The sequence below is a fragment of the Arachis ipaensis genome, chromosome B08 (assembly GCF_000816755.2).
Source record: "Arachis ipaensis cultivar K30076 chromosome B08, Araip1.1, whole genome shotgun sequence".
Taxonomy (NCBI): domain Eukaryota; kingdom Viridiplantae; phylum Streptophyta; class Magnoliopsida; order Fabales; family Fabaceae; genus Arachis; species Arachis ipaensis.
This window is the reverse complement of record NC_029792.2, coordinates 20,465,708-20,479,902: the sequence shown is the minus strand read 5'-3', so window position 1 is coordinate 20,479,902 and position 14,195 is coordinate 20,465,708. Positions and strand designations below refer to the sequence as shown.

Here is a 14,195-nt window from a genome sequence, read left to right as displayed (position 1 = left end):
ATATATATATATGTATATATGTTCTGGCCGGTTTATCTTCGCGAACCGAGTTGGAAGTTTTGTTAATTATATCTTTGACACTCCCTTTTTATATTTCATACAAATATATCTTACGTTTCTTCGTATGCAAGTTTCCATTTACGTGAGTGTTATGACTTTCGCTTTGAACTTTCCTTCAAAGGCTCCTAGATATAAAACTTTTCAACTATTATTATATATATTTTTACTTTTAGAGGTCGTAATACCTCACCACCTCTGTCTTATGACTTAAACACAAGATTCTTGGTAGGGTGTTACACATTGCAAAGGCTAATGGGCACGCATCTGCTTGAGACTGTCAACAGGTTCAAATTTAGGAATAAGAGTAATGGGAATCTCATCAATCTCCTCAACTTTGGAAGGATTATAAAATATGCTTTTTTACATAGTCCAATTTCTACTGATAGAAAATCGCCAGAAAACCATTTTTTCTTGGTACTTTTAACCCACCCATGCTGAAGATGTAATCCTTAATGCCCTAGTTCGAGAAATCACACCCAATTTGATACAATTCACCATTCCTCAAATTGGAAAAGGCATTATTAAGAACAAAGAGAGTATCAGAAAGACCATCTAGATAAAGGTTAGAGTAGAAGGAAGTAACCATAGCATCAAAATGAACCCTGTCCGAGATCCAATTACCACTTTCGTCCTAAAGAGAATCCACTTTATTTCTTCTGCATCTAGTCATAGTAGTACCATGAAAATATTTTGTATTGTGATCATCAAACTCAATCCACTTGCATCTAGATTTTTGAAACCAAATAAGCTCATTCTGAGCCAAAATTTTTTCATATTCACCCCAAAGCTTCTTCTGAAGATCTTAAAAAAATTAATTGTTGCTTCTTTAGAGGTTGTTAGTGACACCTTGTAATTTTCTAAGAATTTTAGCCTTTCTTCTATGAATATACCCAAAGACCTTGTAGTTCCAATCTTTAAGGGAGTTTTTGAAACCCTCAACATATGAATTCCAAGAACTCTGAGCATTCCAATGATCTGTAACCATATTATCGAAATTGGTATGATCAAGCCAGGCAGCAATGAACCTAAAAAGTCTCTTTCCCCTATTAGGAGGAATGGTAGAGTAGAGACACAAACATAAAGGAGAGTGATCAGCCTTCAATGAAGGAGATTTTTTATGCTTACTTCCAGACAATAGATTTGCCAGTCAATGTTACACAAACTCCTATCAAGTCGCTCCACTAAATTTTCTCTTTTCCAAGTAAAGGGCCAACCTGAGAAACCCAAATCCATCAGACCACAATCAGAAGCATAAGAGTTAAAATCAGGGTAAACTCCACTATTGTTATTAGCAGACCCTTCTCTTTTTTCGTGATCAAACAAAATAGCATTAAAATCACCCATGGTGCACCAAGGTAAACTGATATTGTCATATGGGGACTATTCCATAAGCTTCGATGAGTAACTCTTTGGGGACTGCCATAGACATCCGTGAGAACCCAAGGAATATAATCTTTTCCTTCAATCTTCATGTGAGAAAATCTTTAACTAGTGTGGAAAAGGATTTCCCCCAGCTCCTTGACAATTTCAGGAGATAATATTCATGGGAACTGAAAAGAGAAAAAGCATGGATAAAACTTAGAGCATAATCACCTACTAATGGAAGTAGAGCCCATGGCCAAAATGGCTCTACCTTCTATGCCTTGTCCATCCCTCTTCACAGATTGATATCCAAGATCGCCTTCCGGTGGTCTGTTTGATGAGGACCTTTCCTTTAAAATATTTGGTTCCTTCACATGTGGGGCTTTGGAAGTAGATGACTGGGTCATTGACGATGGCACCATCTCCTTTGAGATTGTGTTAAGCCTCTTCTCCACTTCAAATACTTTACACTACTAATGAACCATTGCTTTCATGTTGTCAAGAACGATCATCTCCATAGCTTGAAGGTCCTAATTTTTTGTTAAGTTCATTACGGGTTTCACTGCCATAAGGATAGAATCAAGAAATAAAGGAGTTTTTCTCATTATTTTTTTGCTTTGGTTTAAACCCTTTCTTTGGTAAAATAGGGCCAATCCTAATTGAGGAATTCTTCTTTTGGCCTTGTGGATTTTTTCCAGCTCCACTGTGAAGGACCTTTCTTTGGTTAACTTTTGAAGAACTTAGATCAATGATGGACTTTTCTTGTTTGGTTGAGCTAGTTGCTATATGTTCTTGTGGCTTTTGTGGCCTATGTTGCATGGCATCACAAAACCGTGGCTTTTAAAAGGTTTACTCCTTCATCAATCGGTCTCGCACCATCCTCAGCAAGAATAACAAATCTTGAGCCAATATCCTTATTTGGATTTGTGATCAAATCATATTATTCTTATTAGGGGAAGGATCTCTAGCACGTGGACCATCTTTATTGCTTTGCAAGAATTTCTCTTGTTTTCTTCGAATAGGCCTCCTTACCATCATCCACGAACCGAAGTCCAGTGGATCTTGATTGGTGCGGGAATCACGTTGATAATTTTTAGAATTATGCCCAATGATCAATTCAACATTCATTCCCTCAATTGTATTTGTCCCCTCTTCCTTATCCCCGTCGGACACTCCCTCTTCCAGCGATGGCGCCGTGACATTCACCGATTTGATGCATTGTTCGGTTTTATGACCGTATATTCCACAAGTAAAACATATGAGATGCAACCCTTCGTACTCTATATTTAGAGTAATTCCAAGAACATATATTCTAGGACAAGCTTCTTTGACATGTCAATTTCAACACATATTCTGGAAAACCTTTCTCTTGAGTGGATAGATGTTGCACGATCAATCTTTACCATAGTCCCAATAGCCGGACCAACCCTCCACAAAAATTTTTTATTATAGAGCTCAATAGACAAATCTGGAATACGAATCCAAACAACAATCTTCTTCACACTATTTTCTGACGTGGTAAAAAAAGGCCTCCAGCTCTGGACAATCAGATAATGTCTTGCAATCATCGATGGTCCTTCAAGTAGTGTGACAGAGGAAAATCGTCAGTTTAGAATTTCACAAAAATAATCTCGTCAAAGTATAGATCCAAACCAATAATCAACCCTCAATCAAAGTTTAATTTGTTTGTTACAAGTGCAAACCAATAAAAACTGAGAGTATTTAAACCTCGGGTAGTCTCTCAAGAAATTGCAGGGAAGTGTGCATATTATTGGTTATGAAATATTTTGGGATTTTTGTAATAAGAGACAAGAAATGTAAATAAAAAGAAAGCAAAGCTAACAACTAAGATAATATAAGTGCTGAAAGACACTCATGACAAGGATCAAGAGTCAAGGCTTCCTATCTAGATCATTGACCACAACATGGTAATTACAAAGGGTTAATACCACTTAGTTTTCTTCTAACATCGGAGGGTAATGTCAAGTGGACATAATTGATTCTAAAATCAACTAACAACCCTAAATTATCAATTGCACTGGACATCAATGATATCAAGGCACCTAAGTGCTCAATCACAAGCCAAGAGTATAAAAATCTACTCTAAAATCCAACCAAGTATTTTATCAAACACTTGGAAGGCATAAAATGAAAGCATATGAAAATAGCAAGAAATATAAAATCTAAAGCTACCAAATGCAAGACAACAATAATAACAACTCAATTAAACATCAATAACAAAGAAACATCAAATTACATTAATAGAAAATCCAAATCCAACAATAGTGCATAAACATAAAAGTGACAAAATAAAGGAAATAACATGTAAACTAAAAGAACCAAGATGTAGCAACAAGAAATCGCAAGAAAAACTAAATCAAGACAAGAATTAAAATTTAAATCTAAGAGGAATTTAATCTAATCTACCCTAATTCTAGGGAGAGGAGAGAGATTCTCTCTCTAGAATATAACCTAAAGTATGTTTTTGAACTAAACCTAATTGCTCTCCCCTTCATCCTTCTTGAATTTGGCCTCAAATAGCTTCAAAAATGAGTTGGATTGGACTTTGGCAGGTCCAGAAATCGCTCCTAGTGCGTTTCCATTAATGAGTCACGTGATCACATTCGTGCGTACGCATGGTTGTAAAAAATACAATCGTGCATACACATCAAATATTGTGCGTAAGCATGGCTCTAAAAGCCGCAGTTGTGCGTATGCATGAATGCTTGTGCATATGCATGGCTGTAAAATACTCCAAACTTCATTTCTTCATTAATTCTTCACTTTTATATGATTTTTCCTCACTCCTTCAACCATACTTGCCTTGAAAACCTGAAATCACTTCATCAAACACATCAAGGCATTGAATAGAATTAAAGTGAAATAAAATTAGCAAATTAAAGGCCTAAAAAACATGTTTTTAATCTTAAGCATAATTTAGGAAGAATTCGCAAAATCATGCTATTTTAGGTAATAAGTGTAGGAAAAGTTGATGAAATCCATCAAATTAATACAAAATAAACCATAAAATTGTGGTTTATCATAGTGCATACAAAGAGTCTTCTTCATATAAAAAGTGAACTAAAAAATAGTCACGATCCATATCAATAATGTTAATCTTACCCTTTTTTTATTCAATCTTTTTGCAGACTTGCTCCATGTATCCCAAACTTACTCTTTTCTCATGGACTTTGATTATAAGATCCGCATGTCAAAGCTTGTACCACTCATCAAATTCCTCCTTAGAAATTGAAATGACGGGACATGAATCAAAAGCCTCGTTTTCTTTGAGAGGATCAGCTTCCTCTCTATACCACCGATCTTCTGGACTAGCAGAGTCTTTATTAATATGATTTAACTGATCAATATCTTCCATGTTTTCCTTCCCTATTCCTAAAGTAGATAACAGAAAATTCTTATAAGAAATCATGTTCTTCAATTTAGGACATGGATCATCAGTAGTGGCCTCCATATTTTCTCAGATTGGTTGAGACTCCGTTAGACCAAATTATATTTCTGAAAAGAAATTCTAGCAAAATTCTCTAGAGACATATGAACAAACTAACCTAATATCACATTAATTCATAATATTGTTCTCATTGTATTCTATATTTTAATATTTTTAACAACTTTATTAATGATTTAGTTCAAATATATCAAGTTGCAATTCGCTATCTCGAGTTTTAATTCAATAACTTGTTAAATGGGTAAAATAATTGATCGAAGTCAAAGTTTTAATCCAACAATTAGTTTTTTCCTTTATTTTTAATTAAAATTTATTTAAATAAAAAACGGATTAACTTTTCTTAAATACTCATATTTATATTTGAGTAATTTTTTACATCCAAACAATTTTACATTCAAGTTCATCCAAGTAATTTGAGTTATGCGTTTCTTTTTTCCGTTTTCTTCCCCATTGCGCTTCTTCTTCACTCCAGATGTTACATCTTCTTCTTCTTCTCCTTTTTTTTTTATTAATTTTCAATTTCGTTACCGTCGTCATCAGCAACACCTCTTTCTCTTTCTCCTCCTCCTATTGGAATTTCGTCTCCTCCTTCCTTTTCATCATTCTCCTCCATCATCATCATCATCACCATCATCATCGTTATCGTCATTATCTTTTTCTAATACGTATCATCGTTATCGTTATCATTGAATTCGAATTTATATAAGGGATAATTTTCGGTTCATTTGGTATTATACAATGGTTTCATCTTGAGCTAATTTTCGGTCCATTCGAGACGCAAGTGTTTTTGAATTCGAATTTATATAATGGACAATTTTTGGTTCATTTAGTATTATACAGTTGTTTCGTTTTTATAATATTTTCGGTTCATTCGAGACGCATGTGTTTCTGAATTCGAATTTATATAATTCACCATTTTCGGTTCATTTGGTATTATACAATGGTTTCGTTTTGATAATATTTTTGGTTCATTTGATCACCACAGAGAATCAGAAACAATAAAGATGTTAGCAAAATGTTAGTGTTGTTAGTGATGACGATAATAATGATGGAGGAGGAAGAAGAAAAAGAAAGAGAAGATAAAAAAAATTCAAATAAAAAAGAAATAGGAGGAGGAAAAGGAAGAGGAGGAGATGGATGTGGTAGTATGGTGGTAGTAACCATGACGATAATAGAAAAAAGATAAAGAAAAAAGAGGAAGAGAAAGAGAGAGGAAGAAGAGGAGAAGAAAGAAGAAGAAAAAGACAAAATCCTGCAATGCAAACTAAATGACTTAAATATAAAATTGTTTGAATGTATAGCAAAACTCTTTATATTTTTATGATATATAATTGATTCGGACATTTATTATACTTAAATAGATCAAACCAAACATTTGCACCCTAAAAGTAAAAAACAAAACAAAACACTTAACTGATAGATAAACTTCGAAAAAATATTTTGATTATTAACCGTTGGCTTTTATTGTACTGCTACATACATTTTCATCGGTATTGATTGGTGTCTTGGCTATAATTTCATGGAAGCATATATTTACATGGGACATATGTGTACCCTTGAACTAATCGTGCGAGTGAGTCATGTGCCTTTGATTCAATTGGAACAAAACATGCACTACTACTACTACTGTTCTGAGAAAGAAGGAAAAATATGTCATAGTTAAACTTTTTGCCGTAATTTAGTATTTACTAGAGAAGTGCCGAATAATTTAATATTAAAGTCTCATATAAAAAAAAGTTTACGAATCAACACAAATACTAAAAAAATCTAAAGCTAAAATACAACCCAATTTGCATTACAATAATAAAGTTAATTTTTTTTTCAAATAATGAAAACTGTACAAAATAATCCCATAATTTTCATTATTTTTTAATTTTTACATTTGTTTCAAAACTCTTATGTAAAATTCATTGTTCTTCTCTAATTTTTCTCCTTTTTAAGACCAAAAAAAAATTACTTTTAAAAGCTTCGATACCAAAAACTCAAATGATGAAAAACAGTTCCAAATAAAAAATGATTAAAAATAAACAATCATATTCAATCAAACAAAATTGCTATAAAATGAAAATGACTATCCTTCCTTAGTTTTTATATGACTACTTGGACATATAAACATAAAATGAATTTTCATCAATTTTTTTTCTTCAAAAACGAAGAGCAAATATTCTCAGACATCAAAGCTAATAGGGTATGTTCTTAAGAAGATTAACTTCCTATTATCAGTTATTATTATTTTTTTATTAAAAAAATGTCTAAAACCATGATATTTGGATTCAAAGCACTTATTAAAAGGCACAAACAAAGTGAAAAGTAATTTCACATATATGTACATAACTTTTATTCAAAAGAGTCGCAAGATACCAAAAATATTATAAAAGATTGACATAAGTATCAAATCAGAAGGAAGATGAGGATGAAATTTGAGTTTGTGATTTAAATAAAAATACGTTAATCAACTACTGAACTCCATAAAAAAAAGAATTTAACCATCTATCTTCATTACTTCAAAGAAATATGCTTATATAATTATGAAAAAATGACAAAATATATCGTGTATTGTCGTTGTATGTGAACAAAAATAAATAAAGCTAAGTATCACATCATGCAATATTATTAAAGACCTCTGTTAAATACTACATTTAAACTTTATAGTAGTGCTGTTGGGCATCAAACTATTGTTTTGAATAAGCATTATAATGCCTCTTTTTTATTTGATTAAGAATTATAATACCTCTTTTTTTATTTGACCCTTGATAATGTAACAAATAATTGTTCCAACTTGTATGCTTTGCAGAACTCTTTCTAACCATTGTCAAACTTGATATTACCTTATAAACAAATGTTATCAAACTCTTTACTAATGGTGGTTTTAATGAAATAGTATTGTTGCTATTAAGTCGAGGAACTTCAACAAAAAGTAAGGCTTTATGTGAAAATTGTTTACCAAAAAGACCAATATTTTCAAACTATTCTAATTAATAAAAATGTATAAATTCCTCATTAATCATACCTTGAAAAATACTAAAAAAAAAAATGTTAGAGAAATACTTATTTAATATTAATTAATAATCATATTTATTATAATTATTATTAGTAGTAGTAAACAAAAGATAACATGAGAGAAAGGGTTTCTTAATTTTTTAAGCGATTTAAAAACTGATAGTTACACTAAGTCATCAATATCTCCATAAAAAGATGTGAACTATGAAGTTAAGAACTCGATGAGAAGGAGATTCCATAAGAACTTGGTATGCATTGTTCCTGTTAGGTCGTTCCAACTTCCAAATGCCCTTTTAATTGATTAGAAGAATTTAAAGGCCATTTTAGGGCCATTATTGAAGTGTTTTAAGTTAAAATGATTAAGTTAGTAATTATTAGAGGACCAATCACATCTATCTATACTTTATCAATATCAAAATAAAGGTGTAAAATTAAACATGTAAAAAAATGTGCAAAATTAAGCAGGTAAAACATTTAAAATAATAGAACTACTTAAAAAAGTTTGAACGCATATTATAAGTTACCACTCTATCTTTGGTTAGATCATGAAAAACAGGCTAAGATAACTTCAAACATAATCTTCTAGTACAAAAGGGAATATAATCATCACTTCAAGAGCTTCTGTCCAGCTTACCAGAAATAAAATCTGACAGGTCTACTTCCTTCAATTAATCCTTAATTGACATTTGAATGGAATTCAACAATGCGAGCAGCTTCAAGCCAAAACTCCTACTGCTAAAAATTATCTTAGTATAAGAGTTGGGTGCCCTCAGTGGCTCCAAAACTTTTGCAGCTTCCTCTACATGGTCTTGTCAGATACCAACACTCCATTTTCCTTCATTCTCGGCCCTCTTTTCAAAACCTCCAACATGAGGTTATTCAATTCTTTGCAATAAATGTGCACGGCAGAACTCCCATCACCTTAAGGGTCCTTATAAAAGTATTAGATGAAGTTGTAAGGTTAAAAGTGAGCGATGTTGGTATGGCTATGCTATAGAATCCATATCAACCAACCTAGAAACACATCTAAGAATGAGATATAAAATTAATCATGAAAAATAACAACAAAATTCTTATAATTATTACTACTCTCTAGCCACAAAACTTAGTTTTTTGTATTTACCATAGTAACAAATAGCATTAAAGCTTGTGGCACACAATAGACAACAAAAATACCCCATTCCAAAAATCATGAATAGAGTAATGATATCCAAAGAAAAAAAACAATTATGTAATACTTTTTCCTCAAAAAAAAAATCAAGAATCGATATAAACTTAATCAACAATAAAATTTAGATTCTTCCAAAGAACCATCACACAAATATGAAAAGAGCCATAGTTGATGAGAACTAATCATTGAATTAAACTTACTCATTATTCATGATGCTCCCTAATATGACGTGATAAATACTCTGCTACTCTATCTAGTTGTGTCAATCTAAAGACAGCCTACATTAAAAATCAGAGACCAAGAGACATCTTATCAAAAGAGTTGACGTTGTGGACCAGAATTAACACTAAATTCAAAATCAGAAGAAAATAATGAACAATAGGAACATGAAAAAAAAAAATTACTGAATAGCAATTATGAAAATACCTTATATATAATATGTTCAAGATAGTGGTGATACTAACATTTACATCACTATTAGGAAATAAATCAAAATTTAACTCCAACACCTCGATGCGTAAAAAAATTCTTCAAACAAATACTAAAATTGAGAAGCAATAAAATTAGGCCATTCCTCAAAGAGATTGGAATTCAAAACCATCAAATTTGACCTTTTGTCTTTCTATAATCAACTAATGAAATTATTAATATCATATAAAGGGTCAAATGAATTTGGGAAAAAAATAGAAAAAGCAATAGAAGGGAAGCTAGAAACTTGATAACCTACATGTGCCAAAAATTGGTCAAAAACAGATTCAACATATAATCAATTATTCTGTTGAACTATTTTAAGTTGTATTATATGACATTGCCAAAAGATAACTTGTTATGGTATGTCTTAAATCTTAACCGAAAGTTATTGCTACAACTCCAACCAATAAACAAATTATTTTTCACAACTGTGGTAAGTAGTTTCCATGTCTAGCTAACCACCGGAGAAGACAAAAAAAGTCGAAGGCTTATATGACTTTGGATATACTGTATAGATATCAAAATAGTAATCAAGGCAAATACTTACTTGAAAGTTATACACGAAATAAATCGTTCACTGTGATAAGAGAGAAAAACTAAAAGCACCAAGAATATTTTCTAGACACTATTTTAATTATGTAAAAAAATAAAAAGAAAAAAAAGAGATGAACGTGGATTTTTCTTCAAAAAGAATTAAGTTTATAAGTTAAACAAACTCATAAACATAGTCCAAAAAGACTCAAACATTAAGGACAGCCAAAAAAATAGAGTTCAAGAAAAGACTATGAATTTATGATGGACAAACCATCCAAAGTTAAGAATTAAAAGAAAGGCATTAACTAATCATATCAAAAGTAATTGATATCACCATTTTATCTTCTAGACTTGAAAGTTGCAGAGCAACAATAAGTGGTTCAATTTCGATCATGTCAAAAATGGGAATTTAGTTCATCAACAAATTTTCTAAAGACGGTGAATCTAAGCATAGTATGTCTATAATTAATACTTGATGATTAAAATGGAGTGTGTCATTACCATATGTACAACATAACTTGGACTTGTTTCACTTCAAAATCTTGTTCAAATGCATAATATAAAAATTGTAGTCCATAGGATAATACTATTTTCACGAATAAGCTTTAATTATGAATGAAAAGATATATACGTATAATATCTCAGATACAGTGACAAAGGAGAATTTCCTCTAAGAAATTAACCCAGTTTTAGAAGGGAAAAGACCCAAAAATTGAGAATTGAAACTACCACCCTGAAGAGTGAAGAACATAGCCAAACTTGAGAGGAAGGAGGATAGATAAGGTAATAATAAGTAGAAGTATAATAATAAGCAAAAGCAAAAAACAAATTTAAGCAATTGAACAAAAAAGAACTAATAAAAACACAATAGAGTGGGTGGATGCAAACCTTCCACAGTAGCTACACAGCAGGACCTTCTTTTGCCTTAGTTCCTAAATTACTCTGAAAATACAAAAGCCAAGACATCAAAAACTAAAGGAAAAATGAATACTTCATGTTGCATTACTTTGAAATCTGATTTGGTTTTCTATATTGGATGTAAATTGAATATAAGAGGAAAAGAGGTTAATGAAATTTAGGCGAAATGCAAATAGAATTCCGGCAACAACAATGAGGTTCTGGATTTTCTGCATCAACAGCTCCACACCTGACAAAGATGCATCTGCACAACATCAATAACATTTCAAATCTTACCGAAATTAGAACATATACATCAGATCAAATAATAAGGAACACACTTAACTTCATCATAGAAGGTACAGTTTATATAAAAAAATAATATTAAAAAAACAAAGAGGAGTATGAGTAGGGATAAAATTAGAAATCTTATATATACTTTCATTTGAAGAAGACAACGACTACTTACATAAGCAGAGCATACAGAATCATCGCACCAAGACCGTTGCTGGTCGCTTTCGGTGCTGCAACTGACTTCTCTTTCGTGCCGTGTTATCGCCATCCGAATCATCTCAGCCGCACCAAATTGCATGCCCATTGTTGTCGACGCCAGTATGCATCTCTCGCTCCTCCATGTCGTGTCTCTACTTCATTCCTCTACTTCCCTGCAACAAACACCGTGCCATAATACCATCAAAAACTCTCCGCTTGACAAAGAGAACAAAAATATAAGAAAAACAAAAGTGATGCAAAGATATATATAGATCTAGGAGAGAAAGACATGAGAGAAGATAGAGAAAGAAAGACGGTTATGGTAAGAAGAAAATCGAAAGTTGATTATCTTAGAGATGGATTGAATGCTTGATAAGGTTGTGCATATTTAAAATTCAAATTTGAATTTCAAATTACATGCAGATTTAGTTAGAATAAAAATTTGAAAAAACTGTAAAAGGACAGACATCAGGAAGTCTTGAAATTTGAAAATGAAGATGAATAGGGAAAATAACCTGTTGTGCTCTCTTTTATAGTGTCACTTCATGTGTTCTATGTGGCCGCGCGACTTAGTACTTTTCATCGATTTGCTCTCTGCCGGCGCTGCCTCCTCCGTATCCATCATCACATCCTCGATGACCACCACAACCTCCACTGCACCCACTACAACACTACCGCCATATTATGATCCACCACCATAGCGGTCGCAACCTCATCCACCGCCGTAACTCTGCCTTGGTGCGTACATGACGTCTAATCTCCACCTCCAACTTAAAGTAAGAAGATTATACAAAAACAGAATCAGTGAACGGAGGAGGAAAAAAGGAAGAAGAACTGAACGTAAAGAAGGTGAAGGAGAAAAACCGAAGAAGAGGAGGAAGAAATAAAACTGAAAACAAAGAATGGAGAGAATTCCCTTTTTAATTTTGATTTTAAATTCAAAATTTGAAATTTTTTTTTTTTTGGTTTCCCACGGTATCCCCCAACCCGGCAGGTCAAGGACTAATCCGTCGCGGTACTGAACTCCATTTAAAAATTATATTTTTTTAAACGGAGAAAATGTGGAGATAGAATGGTTTAATAATAGGGAATTCAGGCACAATGTTTAGAGGAGTAGTGAAAATGTGGAATGAGGATGGTTTAATAATAGGGTGTTATTGTAATAAAGATCATACATTAAAAATTTGAGAAAAATTGTGAGGATCCACGTAGGATTAATCACTACGGCATAAACCTTCTTTTAAAGGATTGTTATAGGATTTGGATTTTATTAAATAAATAAAAAAATATTTTTCAATTTTACATCTTTTTTTAAAAAGATATTTATTTTCTTAAAAAAATATTTTTCATATAATAAATAAACAAAAAAATACTTTTATCTTATTTTATCCAAACATAATTAATAGATAAAAAAATCTTTTTACATGAGATATACAAACACAAAATTTTTTTTACTTTTGCAAAAATCTTTTTAATTTTTTTTTTAAAATAGCGTCCAAACAAGCCCTTATTTCACCTGTCATACTTATTTCATGGCATGTCCATATCTCCCTTTTTAGTGCTGATGAGTTTTCTATGTTCTGAATCGGATTGAACTGGTCTGATTGTGAATTAATAGTTTTTGGCAGTTTAATTTACTAATAAAAATTGCTATTTTAAGAATGGATTACGAATCGCTGAATCGGTCGGTCGGGTCGAAATCCGGTCAGTTTATAAGAATCGACGTCGTTTCCTTCTTGAAAGGAATAAAAAGTGATTGCACGCGGTCCCCCCTCTCCAACTCCCCCTAGCCTCCACCAATCGTTGTCGCCTTCTGTCGGAGTGAGAGACTGCTGCCGCCGTCCATTGCAGTCAAGAACTTCCGTCTTCGTGCTATCGAGCCTCTGGCCGGATCCTCCGCATCGTGTGCTCGCGTCTCGCCTCTCTCCTCTATGCTCGGCTGCTCGCGCCTCCCTCCGCCAGTGAGTGCTCGAGCTGTACGTGTTGGTTGCAGTTCATCGTCCGTGGTTGTCTCTGTAACACCCTACCACACAGAGCTTTACGCTTAAGTCGTAAAACAGAGGTGGTGTGGTATTACGACCTCTAAAATAAAATGTATATATATAATAGCAGAAGAATTATAATATGTTAGGAGCCTTGAAGAATAGAGGAAATAAAAATTGCGAAATAAAAGCGCAACGCTCAAAGAACGAGTTAACTTACGTGCTAAGGAAAACATAACTATTAAACATATGATAACAGAAGTAGGAATAGAGTGCCAAAGATACAAAATAACAAGCTCCTAACTCAGCCCGCGAAGTTAAGACTGGCCGGAAGTACATATATATATATATATATCCAAAACCCAAAGTACATATACATAATCATGCCTCTCCATAAACCTCTAAGAGGATAAAAAAGAACAAGTTAAGCGGAGAGAAAGCTAAGTACATATTTATATATATCTGTACAACAAAACTACCCAGTAATCCCTCCGCTTTAAGAGTCCAGACGCCTAACAAGATGCCTCTCGACCTGCATCTGAAAAACAACAACATAGTATGGAATGAGAACTGGAGGTTCTCAGTATGGTAAAGGTGCCACACACATAATATATAAGGTCCTGAGAATGCCAGAGGCAATCCTAGAACGCCGACATTCAGATTATAAAGCTTAAAGTATTAAACTGAAGCCATAAAAGGTGGTTTTCTAAAAATATTTAATCCTAACTTAATTTAAGCTTAAATCTAAGTCTCATACTGC

At 32.7% G+C, this 14,195-nt stretch overlaps 1 long non-coding RNA gene across 6 annotated transcripts in view; it reads right to left on the bottom strand.

The window, feature by feature from the left end:
* LOC107614269 overlaps positions 1-12,381 on the bottom strand; it is a 19,213-nt gene extending 6,832 nt beyond the window's left edge. Inside the window, exons 1-4 of one of the 6 annotated variants that reach the window (XR_002352136.1) lie at positions 11,969-12,381; positions 11,418-11,626; positions 10,929-11,226; positions 6,298-6,301 (exon numbers count right to left, since the gene is read on the bottom strand). This is a non-coding gene — a long non-coding RNA (uncharacterized LOC107614269). Of the gene's footprint in view, positions 1-6,297; positions 6,302-8,426; positions 8,903-9,321; positions 9,338-10,928; positions 11,227-11,417; positions 11,627-11,968 lie in introns of those variants that run through there. The other 5 variants (XR_002352133.1, XR_002352137.1, XR_002352135.1 and 2 more) reach the window with 5 other exon arrangements.